This window comes from Emydura macquarii, unplaced genomic scaffold, assembly GCF_026122565.2.
Source record: "Emydura macquarii macquarii isolate MOO-44397 ecotype Brisbane River unplaced genomic scaffold, CSIRO-AGI_Emac_v2 contig_1437, whole genome shotgun sequence".
Lineage (NCBI taxonomy): Eukaryota > Metazoa > Chordata > Testudines > Chelidae > Emydura > Emydura macquarii.
In genome coordinates this window covers 176,568-193,632 of record NW_027131574.1, presented here as the reverse complement: position 1 = coordinate 193,632, position 17,065 = coordinate 176,568, and the positions used below count along the sequence as shown (strand labels likewise).

Below are 17,065 nucleotides of genomic sequence, written 5' to 3'. Positions count from 1 at the left end.
TGAGTCTATGGCTTCTTTCTGGGTTTGGAAAAGTCTAAGCCTCCCGCCCAGTCTATATCTCACCTGCTACTATAGTCAGCCTTCCAATCTGCATGCAGCCCCCTCAACCTTTACAACGGCCGCTTCAGCAGATCCTGTGGGTAGGGGCTACTGTGACAGGCCCTGGTAGCACATCACCGATGAACCTGTGCTGCCAGGGAACTGGAGAGGGTCCTAGAGCACTTGTGGAGGCACAGAGATTGTGGGTGGGAGGGCCTGGCTATCAGGGGATCCCTGAGATGCGTGAGTATATTTGGGGATTCATGGACACGGTGTCCTCTTCTTTATACCTCATGGAGAAGGGAAGGGATGTCCCCTACTGGAACAATCTGAGGGATTCTATGATTCTATGAAATTTCCAGGTAGGGAGCTGTGTGGAATCTTCCTTCCTTGGCCTGCACCCTGGGTTTGTAATGCAGGAAAGGGGGCTGCTGGGGAGAAATCTGACACTACATAACTATTATTAGTCTGATTTACTGTATTGCAGCAAGATTACAGCTGGGAGAAGAAGTTTATGATCTGGAAGTAAAAGAGATTAAAACTATTCCTCTTTTTGTGCTCCTCCTGCACACAGCTGTGCATGTTCTTGTCACACGAAAAAACGTCCAGTCCGTTTCTTGAATCCTCCTAATCTCCTAAGCAACAGCAGCTGGTGGCCAGGATCTCCATGCTTTCCTTATGCATAACTTAAATAAAATAAGAAAAATCAAGCTCACTCAATTGTCATGAGTTCTGGGTTTAGAGCAGAATTTATTATTTTATTTCAGTCTTAGCTAGAGCTGGGAGTGTGCCTGGGGATGTGAAGCGCACAAAGCAGGACATGATCCCTGGGCACTTATAGGCAAAATGGGCACTTGGATCCGGTATCTGGTGCATTTAAGAGCAGCAAAGCCGTACACAAGAAAATGGGCCTGGAGTGGGATGGGACCCAGCAGTTGGCCATACAGGGATCCTTCAGGCAGGGCTTAATAATAAACCGTAGCTCTAATAGACCAATTGTAAGCAGGAGATTGATAAATTAAACAGTAATGTGTGAGCACAGGACCAGATGGGATTCATCCAAGAGTTCTGATGGTACGCAAACATGAAATTGTAGAACTACTAATTGTAATATAACAGAAAATATAATAATGCCGCTGTTTAAGCCCCTGGTTTGCCCAAAGTTTGAATACTGCATACAGTTCTGGTCGCCCATCTCAAAAAAGATATATTTGATTTGGAAATAGTACAGCGAAGGGTGACAAAAATGATTAGGGGGATGGAACAGCTTCCACATAAGGAGAGATTAATAAGTCTAGGCTTATGAATAGGTTGTGCTAGAGACCTATAAAATCATGATTGGTTTTGGAGAAAGTGAATAAGAAAGTGTTATTTATCTCTTCTCATAAAACAAGAACCAGGGTCAGCCAATGAAATTAATAGGCAGCAGGTTTAAAACAAAGAAAAGGACGATCTTTTTCACACACCAGGCAGGCAGCCTGTGGATCTCGTTGCTAGGGAATGTTGTGAAGGTCAAAAGTATAATTGGGCCCAGAAAAGAATTACACAGGCCCACGGAGGACAGGTCCATCAATGGCTGCTGGAGATGGGCCTGGCCGCCAGCCCTGAGGGTCCGTCCCTCTGTGGATCATGCCGGGAGAAGTGGGAGGAGTTCCAGGCCCTCGAAGATCTTCGGGCTCGGGATGCTGCCTCCTTCGGGAGATGGATCACGGCACCTACTTCTTCTATGCCCTGCGGAAATGGAGGGGGGCTAAAAAGCATGTCACCTGCCTTCTAGCAGAGGGCAGCAGCCCCCTCATGGATCCGGCAGATGCGTGGAAGGACCAGGGCCTTCTACGCTAGCCTCTTCTCCCCAGATCCGAACGAAGCCACCACCTGCACAGGGCTCTGGAACGAACTTCCCACAATCAGCGTGGGTGACCGGCACCGGTTGGAGCTGCCTCTCACTCTGGCCGGGTCTCGGCCAGTCTCGGCTTCTGGTGGGGTGCTCTGCGATTGTGGGGCCTATTTCCGTTTCTCCATCCATTCACGCATATGGGCAGAGTTCCTCTGGGCAGTGCCTGCTGGCTCCCTAGACACCTTCTGGGAGCAGTGGGCGCTGTCTGGAGTTCTCTGCTCAGTGTCCCTTTCCAGTTCCCTTTGTTTAAACCTGTGACCCTCACGCCCCTTCCTGTTTTTTCATCAGTTGTCCCACAAAATCTGTTAAGTCCTGGGTCCAGTGGCTAGTCTCCTTAGGCTGGGGGAGGGGACTTTACCAGCGGGAGGGCTTGCACTTTGCCAACCCCACCTGGAACTCAAATATTAGCACTCTCCAGTAGCCATCTAGTCAGATCCTGTCACAGTGCCCAGAGATCATGTCCTCCTTTGTGGACGTCACATCCCCAGGCACATTCCTGGCCCTGGTAAAGACTGAAAAATAATAAAATATTCTGCTCTAAACCGAGAACCCAGGACACCCGAGTGAGCTTGATCTATTTGTCTTTTATTTCAACTATGCATAATTGATGCATGAAAATCCTGGCCAGCACCTGCTGTTGTTTAGGAGATTAGGAGGATACAACAAAAGGACTGATGGGTAAGGCAGGGGACAACAATAAAGACAACCCACATTTTATTCCAAACTCCTGGCATAAACTCCTTGTGTGACCTTGGACCTTGAGTAGCAGAGCAGATCCCAAACCTTAAGACCAACCTGCCAGCTGGACCGGCTGGATTCTCTGCTGATTCTCTGGAGCCAGGTAATGAACTGACTCTTCACTTGACGAACACTCTGATTATCCTCACACGAATGTGTTTGGTTTTCACACTATAGACAATTGGGTTCATCAGAGGCGGGGCTAGCAAATAGATATAGCCCATGACAATCTGAAACAAAGGAGAAGAGCTCTTCATGAATCTGTATATTACAGACAAGCTAATCTCTGGCGTGTAGAAGAGCAGGACGGTGCAGACGTGGGAGACACAGGTGTTCAGGGCCTTAATGCGCTCCGTGTGGGAGGCGATGCTCAGCACTGTTTTGAGGATCATCACATAGGATAGGAGGATGAGCAGCAAGTCCAACCCCAGTGAAGAGACTGTTATAAAGAAACCATAGATGTTGTTGACTCTGATATCCGAACAAGCCATCGTCATGACCTCCTGGTGCAGGCAGTAGGAATGGGAGAGGATGCTGGCATGACAGTACCGGTGCTGTTTCAGGAGAATGGGGAGTGGGACTATTATGACCACTCCTCTTAGCAGAGACACCAGTCCCATCTTGGCTATTCTGGGCCGTGTTAAGATGGAAGCATATCTCAGCGGGTTACAGATCGCAACAAAGCGGTCAAAGGCCATTGACAAGAGCAGGGAGGATTCAGTGAATGTAAGCGAGTGGATGAAGAACATCTGGGTAAAACAGGCATCATGGCTGATCTCCCTAGAGTTAAACCAGAATATGCCCAGTGTCGTCACCAGGGTGGATAATGATAAGCCAATGTCTGTGACGGCCAACATGGAAAGGAAAATGTACATGGGCTCATGGAGGTTTGGATCTGTTTTTATAATGAACAGAATGAGTGAATTTCCTAATATCGAAGTAACATATATTAAGCAGAAGGGGATAGAAATCCAGACATGGACATCTTCCTGCCCAGGTATTCCAGTAAGAAGGAACACTGCAGGTTGTAATTTGGTGTCATTGACAGCTGACATGATGCACTGGGCAGCTCCAAGGAGTTTTGAGCTTTACTTTCTGAAAGGAAAAATGACAGGAGACTAGATGATATTAAACCAGAAATCATTTTCCTCTCTGTGCAAGTCTAGAGTCTTCCAAGAGGTCAAGAAAGATCAGTAAAAACAGAATCTTGGATTTACGCTTGATTATTACCTTTTTTGTTCATTCCCTCTGAAGCACCTGGTATTGGCCACTGTTGGAAGATAGAATACTGGGGTACATGGACCATTGGTCTGATCCAATATGTCCATTCTTATAGTCTTATGTATACCACCGATAGGAAGATAGGCATTGCCAGATTGGATCTGATCTCTAGTGCATCTAGCCCAGTTTCCAGTGGCCAGTACCAGAAGATTCTGAGGAAGGTTGAAGAAGGCCTGCAATAGACAGCTGATAGATCACCTACTCCCAAGAAAAGATTCCTCCTGATACACTAATTAGACATATATTATGGTGTATATCAGGAAGTTTTATGACCCTCTCAAGCCATTTGAAAAAACTCTCATTACTGTAATTGGATTTTCTGGTTCCCCATATAAAGCTCCCATCTGTCTTTGAATCCTACCATTGATATCTTGTGGCTGTGAGTTCCACAGCCTACTTGAGCACTGTGTGATTTTTGACTTGTGACCTTGCAAGCACATGATGTATTTATCTGTCCTGCACTAATGCTATTTATCCACTTATTTATTACCTCTTTTTTTTTATTTTCTCCACTCCCAAAAGTCCAAATTACACCACTGCCTCTCCATAGTACACAGAACAATTTTAGGCCAGATTCTGAATTGAAGAACCTCGACCATAGGAGCATCACTTCAGATTTACATGCGTAAATTCGATCAGAATCGGGTTCTATTAACTTTCAATTACCAAATACTCTCAGTGTTACACTGTGACCCCCAAGAATCCCTCCAAGGGAAGGCGAATACTTTTCCTGGATAGTGTTGACTGGATGCAGACAGGTCGATCATCCTAAAAGCTTCTCTTTATCCTCACAGGAACCCCAACCTCACCTCATGCGAGGGGTCTGCAGATCTTTGGCAAGTTCCAGGCTAACACAATGAGTTACTTCAGCTGGGTGGGGGAGGGATTGGTGGCCCAAGTAATGAATAGGGCAAACACCGGTGTGACAGGAGCTGAGCAAGAACTGCTGAGTCTGCCCTCTGTCATGCCAGCTGCAGGTTAGGGAGGTAAAGAGAGAAACCTGCACCTAATTAGAGAACCGGAGACAGCTGCCTGCCCAGTTAGCCTTGGGGGCTGCATTTAGTGCTGAAAAGAGGAAAGACGGGGACGGAGGCAGGAGGTGGAAGTAGAGCGATAGCTCCTCGCTCCTGGGTGCAGATGCTAGAAGGTCAGCTTGGTACAGTGAAAATGTGGTGAGAGCACAACCTGTAAATAAAACTGCACCAGTGGTTACTGAACTGAGGGTCCATTGGCCTCTGACTTTGTGAACACAGCAGAAGCAGAAGCAGGGCAGGCACTGAACACCCTGCTACAACTGGTTTTGCATGAATATTCAGTTGAGAGTGCAAGTTACTTTAGACATGCTCACTTAACCGGTGATGGGTGTAAATTTCATACAAGCACTATATGATCCTCTTGAGTACACCTCATCTCTACTCTTTGCTGAAACACAGACCAGCGTTTCTCTTGTTTCATGACTTTTTGAAACATCTCGTTCCATTATATCAGTGTTATTGTGTGCACAATTCTGAATGTAAGTGTTACAAACAGCTTCTGGTCAGTTACCAGGAGACAATATGATACAAGTGCTCAGTTAAAAAACAGTTAATAGCACAAACCCATTGCAAACAAATACCTTCTAAAGCAAAAGTCGTTAAGTAGTAAAGTTACTCCTGCTGCAACATCTCTGCTGTTGGCTTTCGATAGACATGCATGTAAAGAAAGTTTGGTTTGTAATAATTGTATTACGATGAAACGTTTTGGCATAACATTTATAGAAGTAAACTTTAGCACACTCATTTGAAACCATTCTTGCCCTTCGGATCTTCTTTCAGAAATGATTTCTCAGGTTAGAGGGGGACCTACAACATAACGTGTGTCATCTGCATTTCTTCAGAACTTGAAAAGATTGCAGCCTGTCAGCCCTCATTTCATTGCCTGTCAGCAAACGAAAGTCTATGGAATCTTTTACAGCTAGTAGCTTCACTAACCTTGGGTTAGTAGCTGACTGGTTCTCCTCAGCTTCTATTATGTCAGTCTGCAGCCTTTAGCTGGAGTTTTGCAGGCTTTGGGATCAGCATATACAATATCTATTTCCTGGGCTCTAACTCCCTAGTGCAGTGGTTTGCAATCTTTTTTGATTTCCGGACCACTACAAAATGTGAAATGCAGGTGCAAATACCTTTGCAAAACTTACACCTAGTCTACAGATCCGCAGAGGTCCGTGGACGACCAGTGGAAAAACACTGCTCTACTACATTGAAACCCAGCTTTTCTTTCTCAGCAATGATGAGTGTTTGCAGGAAGTAGGTTTAAAGTGAAAAGCTGGAGTATTCATGGAAATCTAACTTCATTTCACACATGAAACTCATCTATTGCTCTCTCTCTTTCTGACTGTCTATATTTTATATTCATAAAATACACACCAGCCTGGAACGGTATTGTGACAGACATGGAGATGAGCTGCCATAATTATGAACGTGTATGTTAAACCCAATTCTTGGGCTGTTGATTGTATGGGGTATCTTGGGTTAAATATCAGGATTTTACCAGTATGGTTAATCCTACTTTAATAGCAGGCTGCTGAAAAACAAACAGCAACGGAAACAAGCAAAGCCATCTCTCAGTAAACACGTAAGGGAGGTTAAGAGACAACCCCTGAGCTTCACAATGTGCAGACCCCATTTCAGACTAACACACACAGACACCGCAGGGGAAGTGAGAAAATGTTCAGGCTACCTGGGCCCCCATCAGAGTTGGGGGTGATTGAGGTAAGGGACAAGTACATACCGTTGTTTTAAAACCCGTTTATTCTCTCATGTGATGTTTTATTCCTACTGGTCAGATTAAAGATTACTTTGGTTCAGGAAGGCTGGCTGGTCACTCTTCTCCCAAATGTCACAGACTCCCAAAGGGAAGAAGCACAGGTACTGAACCCAGTCAGACCTGCTGAGCAAGCCCAGTTAACCCACAGTGTGCTGTAGTCCAGAGCCCAGTCTGAGTGTGGGAGAATGGTGGGATTCCCCCAAAGGAGAGGGAAAGGGATGAGGCTGACATCTGGCATCTGGAGACCAGAGAGGAGGGAGAGATGCAGGTATCCCAGTAACTGTGAGGGGTTTTCTACAGGGCAGAAATGCTGGAGCCCTCATTCACTCAGCAAACAGAACTATTCCATGTGCCTTATATGACCTTTTACCACAAAGCATCACAGCTCCTGCGATCACAAACGAGCCAGGGAATAAAAGCTTTGAACAGGGATTTGCCGATTAAAATTCAAGCAGTAAATTAACCTGAGGTGATTTGGAAACTACCCACTGATATTCCACAGGGTCTTCTCCAGCTCAGAGCACACAGCACCTCTGGAAATGGGACCCACCGAGAAATCCTGACTCGGGGCATTGGTGTTTTCACACTCCGAGCTCCCTTTGAATCTGGGGTTTCTTTGTACCTAGAATGATCCCCCATAGACCACAGGCACATGGAGTGGAGGGTCTCCAGCCCCTGTCACTGAGTCACAGCCCAGCAGAGTCAGTTGCCGATGCACAGAACATCTGCCCATCTCAACAGCTGGCAGCCTTTACCCCAACCTTGGCATTTAAAATATTTAAAGACACAGAAACCTGCCAACGTACCCAATGCCTGCAAGAAGGGGAGCAGCTCCCAACAGAGATCTGCACCCTAACGGAGAAGGAGTCAGCGGAGAGCTTGCACAGGCAGCAGGCAGTGTCTGCTTAGACAGGCTGCAACTGTCCTTATGAAGCGTGTTTGCCCATTTCCTTGGGGGCCACTTGGACACCTGGGACCCTCAGCTGATTGGTTCAGTGTGTGCCAGCTTTAACCCCGTCACGGCCAATGGCAAACTGCAGGAAGCCCAATCACAGGGGATGTGCAGTGATTCTACACTAGTCCTGCCGCATGCTCTATTCCTGCAATCCAGGCTGTCAGCGATGTGTGTATGGCTCAGAGGAGTCACAGGGCTCCCTCGAGGGCGGCCGAGTGGTACCGATGATGCTGTTACAGCTGTAATCTCTCTGCAATATGGTAAATCAGACTAATAATAGTTATGGAGAGTCAGATTTCTCCCTGGCAGCCCCGTTTCCTGCATTACAAACCCAGGGTGCAGGCTGGGGGAGGAAGATTCCACACACCTACTACCTGGAAATTTCCCTCAGATTGTTCCAGCAGGGCAGGTCCCTTCCCTTCTCCCTGCGATATAAACAGGGTGACCCAGCATCCATGGATCCCCAAAGCTATGCACAGATCTCAGTGATCCCCTGATAGCCAGACTCCCCCACTCACAATCTCTGTTCCTCCACAACTGCTCTAGGACCCTCTCCAGCTCCCTGGGAGCACAGGTTCATCGGCGATGTGCTACAGGGGCCTATCACAGTAGCCACTGCCCAGAGAATCTGCTGAAGGGGCCTTTGTAGAGGATGAAGGGGGCTGGACTGAGAAGGGAAGGCTGGATAGAGTAGCTGGCGAGCCACAAAACTCATGGACTGGGTAGGTGGTTGAGACTTTTCCATACGCAGAGTGCATTCAGAGACTCAGGCAGTGCCACCTTCATTGCTGTTACAAGGAAAAGGAAGACAAAATGGCTCCAATTTTTCTTCGAGATCAAGGCAGCTGCACCTGGGCATCAAATCAAAGACTCTTAGACGATCAGGTTTGGAAGGGACCACCGGAGGTCTTCTAGTCCAAACCCCTGTCCAGACCAGGACCAGCACCAATTAACTCATCCCAGCCAGGACTTTTTCAAGCCAGGCCTTAGAAATCACTAAGGATGGAGATTCCACCACCTCCCAAGGTAACCCATTCCAGTACTTCACCACCCTCCTAGGGAAAAAAGTTTCCCAATATCCAACCTAGACCTCCCAACAGCAACTTGAGACCATTGCTCCTAAGGTTGGAACTGGTTGCCAAGAAGGCTAATAGTATATTGCGCTGCATTAGTAGGAGCATTGCCAACTGATCGATTATTCCCCTCTATTTGGCATTGGTGTAGCTATATTTGGGGTATTGTGTCCAGTTTTGGGCCCCCCACTAAAAAAATGATATGGACAAGTTGGAGAGAGTCCAGCAAAGGGCAACAAAAATGATCAGGGGCTGGAGCACAAGTTTTACGAGGAGAGGCTGAGGGAACTAGGCTTATTTAGTCTGCAAAAGAGAAGAATGAGGGGGGATTTGATAGCAGCCTTTAAGTACCCGAAGCGGGGTTCCAGGGAGGATGGAGCTAGGCTGTTCTCAATGGTAGTAGATGACAGAACAAGGAGCAATGGTCTCAAGTTGCAATGAGGGAGGTGAAGGTTGGATATTAGGAAAAAGTCTTTCATTAGGACGGTGGTAAAGCACTGGAATGGGTTACCCAGAGAGGTGGTGGAATCTCCATCTTTAGAGGTTTTTAAGCTGCGGCTTGACAAAGCCCTGGCTGGGATGATATAGCTGAGGTTAGTCCTGCTGTGAGCAGGGGGCTGGACTAGATACCTCCTCAGGTCCCTTCCAACTCTAATATTCTATGATTCTATGGCAGGCGTGACTTGCCTGTGGTGAATCCATGCTGACTGTTCCTGATCACATTCCTCTCTTCCAAGTGCCTCAAAATAGTTTCCTTGAGGACCTGCTCCATGATTTTTCCAGGGATTGAGGCTAAATTGACTGGTCTGTAATTCCTCATATCATCCTTCTTCCTTTTTTTGAAGATGGGCCCTATATTTGCCTTTTCCAAACATCCGGGAACTCCCCCAATTGCCACTAGTGTTCCAAGATAATGGCCAGTGACTCTGCAATCACATCAGCCAACTCTCTCAGCACCCTCGGATACATTGCATCCGGTCACATGGACTTGTGCAAGCCCAGTTTATCTATATAGTGCTGAACCTGTTATTTCAGGGATGAAGGCTGCTCACCTCCTTCCTTTTCTGTACTGCCTGGTGCAGTAGTTTGGGAGCTGACCTTTCTGTGAAGACAGATGCAGCTTTTTCCACATCATCTCTATCTAGGTTGTCTCCCCCATTCAGTAAGGGGCCCACATTTTCCCTGACTGTATTCTTGTTACTAACATAGGTGTAGGAACCCTTTTTGTTACCCTTCACGTCCCTTCCTAGCGACAACTCCAATTGGCCTTTGGCCTTCCTGATTTCCCTGCTGCATGATAGAGCAGGATCTTTATACTCCTCTCTAGTCATCTGTCCAAGTTTCTTCTTCTTGTAAGCTTCCTTTTTGTGCTTATGATCATGTAAGTTTTCTTATTTAAGCTTAACTTTTCGCATGCTGTTTCTGCTATTTTTTCTACACACATGGACAGTTTCTTCCTGCGACATCAATAAGGGTTCTGTTTAATACAGTCATCTCCCTTGGACTCCTTTTCCCCCTCAGATTAGCCTTCCAGGGGACCCTTCCCATCAGCTCCCTGAGGAAGTCAAAGTCTGGTTTTCTGAAGTTCAGGGTCCATATTCTTCTGTTCTTCTTTTTTTCTTTGGTCAGCAGCGCCATGGCAAGTGTGTTTTCAGTAAAAATGGTCAGTTTTATATGAACCCCCCCAATGCATGAAAAATAAACATTTTACTATGGGTCAACATTTTTCACTGGTGAAAATTCTCTGTTTTCCATCCCAGTTCTAGCTCAAACCGTGAGCCTGTCACTCGTGTTACCGGACTCCTAGGTTTCAGCACCAGCCCCTCTTCACCCTCCCATAATGATCAGTTCTGGGACCTCTGTTGGGGTGGCTATGCTGGCTCTATGGCAGAGGGAGCCCCAGGAAATGGCCTGTTTGTGGCGACCCATCCATCCATGGAACAATCTAAGAATGCAAGAACAGCCATATAGGGTGTGATCAATGGACCATGGAGCCCAGTGTCCTGTCTGCCGACAGTGCCAGTGCCAGATGCTTCAGGAGTGACATTACCTAGTGATGTTAGAAGAGTTTAGTTCTCTGAGTGTTTGGTAAACAGGAACCCAAGACCAACTCCTATTCCAGATAATTACTCTGAGCCATGCTTTTTCCTTAGTCTATTTTGGGACAAAGCCATTGGAGAGGGCACAGATCAGAGGTCGGAGTGGACAGGCAACTCAACATGAGCTCCCAGTGTGACACAGAAGGAGCTAAAGTGACCCATAGGAACTCACAACAGGAAGAACCCCCTGGGTCTGTGAGTCCAAGCCCCGGCTTTCACAGGTGACCACCGCATATCCCCCAGGGCAGACACCTCTCAAGCTCCATTTTAAAACCAGTTGGGTTCCCTCCCACTCCTGTTGGGTGGCTCGTCCAAAATATCCCTCCTCTGACGGTCAGAAACCTTCCTCTCCTTTCCAGCCTCAGTTTACTCCTGGCCAGGTTATCCCCATTTGTTCCTGTGCCAGCACTGTCCTTTAGGTTTAATAGTTCTTCTCCCCAGCTGGTGCTTTACCCCTCCTCCCCCCAATGTATTTATAGAGCAACCAGATCCACGCTCAGCCTGCGTTTTTTTAAGCTAACTTGGCCAAGCTGTCTTAATCTCCTCGTAAGCCAGGTTCTCCATTGCCCTGAGCATCCTAGGAGCCCTGCTCTTCACTTGGGCCAGTCTGAATTCTTCTTTCTTCAATATGATAGACCAGAATTTTGCAGAACTTTCCAGAGCAGGTTTCACCAGTGCCTTGTATTACGCTGTTAATACTTCCCTGTCTCACCTGATACATTCTAGGGGCTTGTTTGCCTTGTTCACAGCCCCATCCCATTGGTGGCTGACAGTCATCCTGGGAATGACTAACACACCCTACTCTTTCTCCTTCTCTGTCCTTTCCAACTTACCCTTGGCTATATAAATAGAGGTGTAGTGAGTCGAAGTAGGGAGGTGATTTCTCTTCTGTAGACGGAATACTACATCTGGTTCCTCTGGTGCCCCCATTTTAAAAAGGATTTTGAGAAATTGGAGGGTGTATAGAAAAGAAGCACAACAATTTTTCAAGGGCTGGCAAAAATGCCCTACAGTGAGATCCTTGGAGAGCTGAAACTGCTTAGCTTATCCAAAGGAAGACCGAGCGCTGACTTGAATACAGCGTACAAGCTCCTTCACAGAGACAAAATACCCAGTCCTAAAGGGCTCTTTAATTGAGCAGAAAAGCTTATAACAAGAACCAGTGACTGTAAACTGAAGCCAAGCAAAATTAGTCACACTTTTTTCACAGTGAGGGTGATTAACCAGTGAAAGAATCTGCAAATGGAGGTGGTGAATTTTCTTGATATCTCCAAATCAGGTCTGGATGCCTTCCTCGAAGATACACATTAGAGATGGACAGAAGTTAAGCTTTAGTCAAATACTAGACATTGGCCTCAATAAGGGAATAATGAGTGAAATTCTGCAGCCTCTGATATACAGGAGGTCAGTCTAGATGATCAAATGGTCCCTTATGGCCTTAAATTCTATGAATCATTATCCTGAGTGGATCATTTTCTTTGATGCACTTTGAAAAAGTTGCTACTCTGAATTCTTAAGTGCATTCAACAAGATGAAATGCTGGCCAAGAAAAATTGGTGTTCTCAGAGTAAAACTGGGACATATGGTCTCATAAACCTCTAAACCAGGTATTCTCCTGTCTTGGGATGGAAATTCACAATTATCCCACTCTTCGAGGTCTGTACGACACCCTATCTATGCCAAATGCATATCACCATGCAGGTCAAACTGGACATCTGAGTCACATCCCTTTAGGAGCTTGTGACCAGAGCTATACAATCAGCACCAGCCTCCTTAAAACAAGTGTCTTTATTAGCAAACAGCACAAAGGATTACAGAACCTGGTTTTAAAATAACAAGCAGCTGTCACGTGTCTGCACTTATCTATCTCACGAATCACTACAGGCTAAGTTAGGCAGGTTTTGCTCTGGGCATAGAGGAAGAGAACCGATCCAAGGGAAGTGAAGGAGCTCTTGGGACCCAGCCTGGTTTCCCTGTGTCTCTGAGAGAGCACCTTCCCATTTGTTTGCCCCTTCCCTGAGGAAGTAGCCTTTTCTCAAAGCCTCCCTGTGTGAGCCTGGGCAAAGTCACCATCGTGCTCAGCTCTGTCTGTGTCAGTGACTTACTCTCAGCCTGGAAGACTGAGAACAAGATCCCCCTGTGTGGGTCATATTTGTTCTCCAAAACAGAGACTCTTTAAGCCTGCGCCCGACCCTCCTTCCTTGCCAAGGACCCCCCGCCACCTTGCTGGGGTCTGCATTTGTTCAGGCTTACTGCAGCTTTCCTGGATCCTCGTCAGCTGGCCCTCTTGGTAGCTCAGTGCCTTCCCCCCAGGCTGAGTGAGGGCAGCCGTCCTTCCCCTGCTGCTGTCACCATGTTCTGAGAGAAGAGGCAGCTGGTCCTGCCTCCCACGGCTCCTGTGGAGTGGCAGGGAGTGAGGAGATCCAGGCCCTGCCCTGCACTACAAGGCCTTGGTCTCAGGCCCTTAAAGATGCAGTAGGCTAGGATTTCCCAAAGCATGAACTATTCCCCCACCAGGATCATCTTCCTCTCTCCCGTAGCTGCCTCTGCCAGGCCTCGGTCAGTTCCAAAAGTCCCAGGAGAATTAAAGGGCCAAACTGTGGAGCAGGGGGTGACTGTCCCCACTGGCCTCTCCCACCCTCAAAGGGGAAAGCCCCCGACACACCCGTTATCATGGCCACTGAATGGCTGGGCTGGGCTAGGAGCTGGCTGTTTATCTGCTGGGGAGCTGATGTCATTTGCATGTTTGGGGAAGCACAACTGGTGGAGATGGGGAAGCAATCTGGGTGTGAGTGTCTTGTCAGGACTCCAGAGTGTGTGATCCTCCCTCACACATGCAGATCTGCTATGCCTGGGGGCAGAACGATGTGTTGTAGGTGGGGGGGGGCTCAGAAGATGTTTTGTGTGCAGAGCCATGCACGGGACATGGGGCTGCCTGAATGGCTTCTCTTGGGACTCTTGCTTTAATCCAGAGTCTCACATGACTCAGTGACAAGCACCTGGCTGAGAGCACAGGGGAAGGATGGGCGACCGTGTCCCTGGAATAGCCCCTCTCACAGCTGGTGCCACTTCCATGAATCAAACAGCAGCCAGAGTGCTCAGGAAGAGCCAGGACTGCAAAACAGCTCTGCAGCTTTTCTCATGGCCCCTGGATGTTTAAGCAGAGACGGGACAGTGACAGGTCATGTACAATGGGACAAAACATCCTTGTTCCTTCTCTGATCTGACTGTATCCACAGCAATTCTGAGGTGTGAGCTGACACCGATACAGCTCTTTATGTGATAACATCCCACCTATCCCCTAGCTCTACACTAAGAAAGTCACCTTGTAAATACTGCTGCCTGTCTCGGTCCCGTTCCCCCACTGTGATTTCCTCCCTTAGCAGGCTCTGGGGGCGTCCCCTTTTCCCATTGCTCCAGGCCTCAATCAAATCTGAACCTCTCTGTAAAGAGATGAGATCTGTAGCTAATATCCCTTGGATGGCAGTGTCTAGGATGGAATAGGTGGCACTTGTTTTTCATCTCCCTTTACCAGCACTATAGCCGGGTGATGAACTGACCTTTTATTTGACGAACACCCTGATAATCCTCGCACCAATTTGTTTGGTTTTCACGCTGTACACAATTGGGTTCATCAGGGGCGGGGCCATCATGTAGACATAGCCCATGAGAATCTGAACGAAGGAAGAAGAGTTCTTCCCAAATCTGTGTATCACTGACAATCCGATCATTAGCATGTAGAAGAGCAGGACAACGCAGACGTGAGAGACGTAGGTGTTCAGGGCTTTGAGACGCTCCACATGGGAGGCGATGCTCAGCACTGTTTTGAGGATCATCACATAAGATAGGAGGATGAACAACGAGTCCAACCCCACTATAGAGAATGATAGAAATAAGCCATAAGCACTGTTCACTATAATATCTGAACAAGCCATTTTCAGGACCTCTTGGTTTAGGCAGTAGGAATGGGAGAGGATGTTGGCTTTATAGTATCGGTACCGTTTCAGGAGAATGGGGAGCGGGAACATTAGGACCACCCCTCTTAGCAGAGACACCAGTCCCATCTTGGCTACTCTCGGTGGGGTTAAGATGGAAGCATATCTCAGTGGGTTACAGATTGCAACAAAGCAGTCAAATGCCATCAACAAGAGCATGGCAGATTCAATGCCGGAAAGCGATTGGATGAAGAATAGCTGGGTAAAACAGGCATCGTGGCTGATCTCCCTAGATTTGAACCAGAATATGCCCAGTATTGTTGGCATGGTGGATATTAATAAGCCAGGTCTGTGATGGCCAACATGGAAAGGAAAAGGTACATGGGCTCATGGAAGTTTGGATCTGTTTTTATAATGAACAGAATAAGTGAATTTCCTAATATCGAAGTAACGTACATTAAAAAGAAGGGGATAGAAATCCATATATGGATGTCTTCCATCCCAGGTATTCCGGTGAGAAGGAACACTGCAGGTTTTAATCTGGTGTCATTGACAGCTGACATAATTCACTGGGCAGGTCCAAGGAGCTTTGAAAGTTACTTCCTGCAAGGAAAAATAAGAGGAGACTAGATGATATTGAACGAGACATCATTCTGCTCTCAGTGCATGTCTAGAGACCAAGAGGTCACGAAAGATCATCAAAAACATAGACTTGGATATACACAACTGGTAGGAAGATAGGCATTACCTGTTCTGTACATTCCCTCTGAACCACCTGGTATTTGTCACTGTTGGAAGACAGGATACTGGGCTAGATTGACCACTGGTGTGACCCAGTATGGCCGTTCTTACATACACCACCTATACAAAGATAGGCATTGCCAGACTGGATCAGACCTCTAGTATATCTAGCCCAATATCCAGTGGTAGCACAAGATGCTTCAGAGGAAGGTAGAAGAAGCCCTGCAATAGAGAGTGAAGCTCTAACGTGCTCCCAGGGAAATTTTCCTTCTGACACTCACTAGTTAGACATATTTTGTGGTGCAAATCAGGAATGTTCATAGCTCTTCTCAAAGTTTTTTAAAAAAATCCTCACTACTGTGAGTTTCCAGGTTCTGAGTTCAGGAACATTGACTGCAACCGCGTCACTCCAGATTTACCTGTGTAAATTTTATCAGAACCGGGCTCTATTAACTTTCATTTACCAAACGCTCCCAGTGATACACTCTGAATCTCAAGAATCTGTGCAGGAGAAGCTGAAAAGTTTTTCCTGGCCAGTGTTGACTGAATCGAGAGAGGCTGATCATCCTACAGGCTTCTCTTTATCCTCAGGGAGCCCCATCTTCTCCCCAGGCAAGGGTTCTGTAGGTATTTGGCACGTTACAAGTGAACATAGACAGTTACTTCATCTTCGCAGGACAGGGGGTGACGTCACAAATTGTGAATAGTGCAAAGATTAGTTTTGCACTCATATGCAGTTGATCAATTCAGACATGCTTGTGTAAGAGGTGATGGGCCTAAATTACATACAACCATTATCTAATCCCTTTTCTGCAGCTCATCTCCATTCTTTGCTGAAACACAGACCATGGGATCTATTGTCTCATGACTTTTTGGAAAGTCTCACTCAAGTATTGCAAAGTTATTGTGTGAACCTGAAATTTAAATGATAGAAACTACTTCTGGTCAGTTACTAAGAGACAGTATCATGCAACTGCTCACTGATGAAAAAATTAATAGGATAAGCCCATTGCAAAGAGTAGTTGGAATACATCTGAAATACTTTCTAAAGGAAAGGTCATTAAGTTGTAAAGTTACCCCTGCTCCTTCCTGTACAGATTCCAACAACTCTGCTGGTAGCTTTCGATATACACACATGTAATGACATTTTGGTTTGTAATAATTGTATTACGATTAAAAGTTTTGCCATTACATTTGCAGAACTATACTTTCGTGCACACATATGTAAACCCATTCTTTTCCCTCAGATCTTCTTTCAGTGATAATTCCTCAGGCGAGAGGGGGACCTAAAACGTAATGTGGGTCATCTGCAATTCTTCTGAACCTGAAAAGATTGCAGCCTCTCAGCCCTCATTCATTCACTTGTCAGGAAACAAATGTCTGGGAAATCCTCTGCAACTAGTAGATCCTCTATCCTTGGATCAATAGCTGACTATTTTCCCTTAGGATCCATGATGTCAATCTAAAGCCTTTATCCTGAATGGGATTAGCATATACAATAT

General features: G+C 46.6%; 2 pseudogenes; both read right to left on the bottom strand.

The window, feature by feature from the left end:
- Nucleotides 1-2,793: 2,793 nt before the first annotated feature.
- Nucleotides 2,794-6,288, bottom strand: LOC137156312 (olfactory receptor 51G2-like; annotated as a pseudogene).
- An 8,162-nt stretch (nucleotides 6,289-14,450) lies between these two features.
- LOC137156325 (olfactory receptor 51G2-like) lies at nucleotides 14,451-15,385 on the bottom strand (annotated as a pseudogene).
- Nucleotides 15,386-17,065: the final 1,680 nt, after the last annotated feature.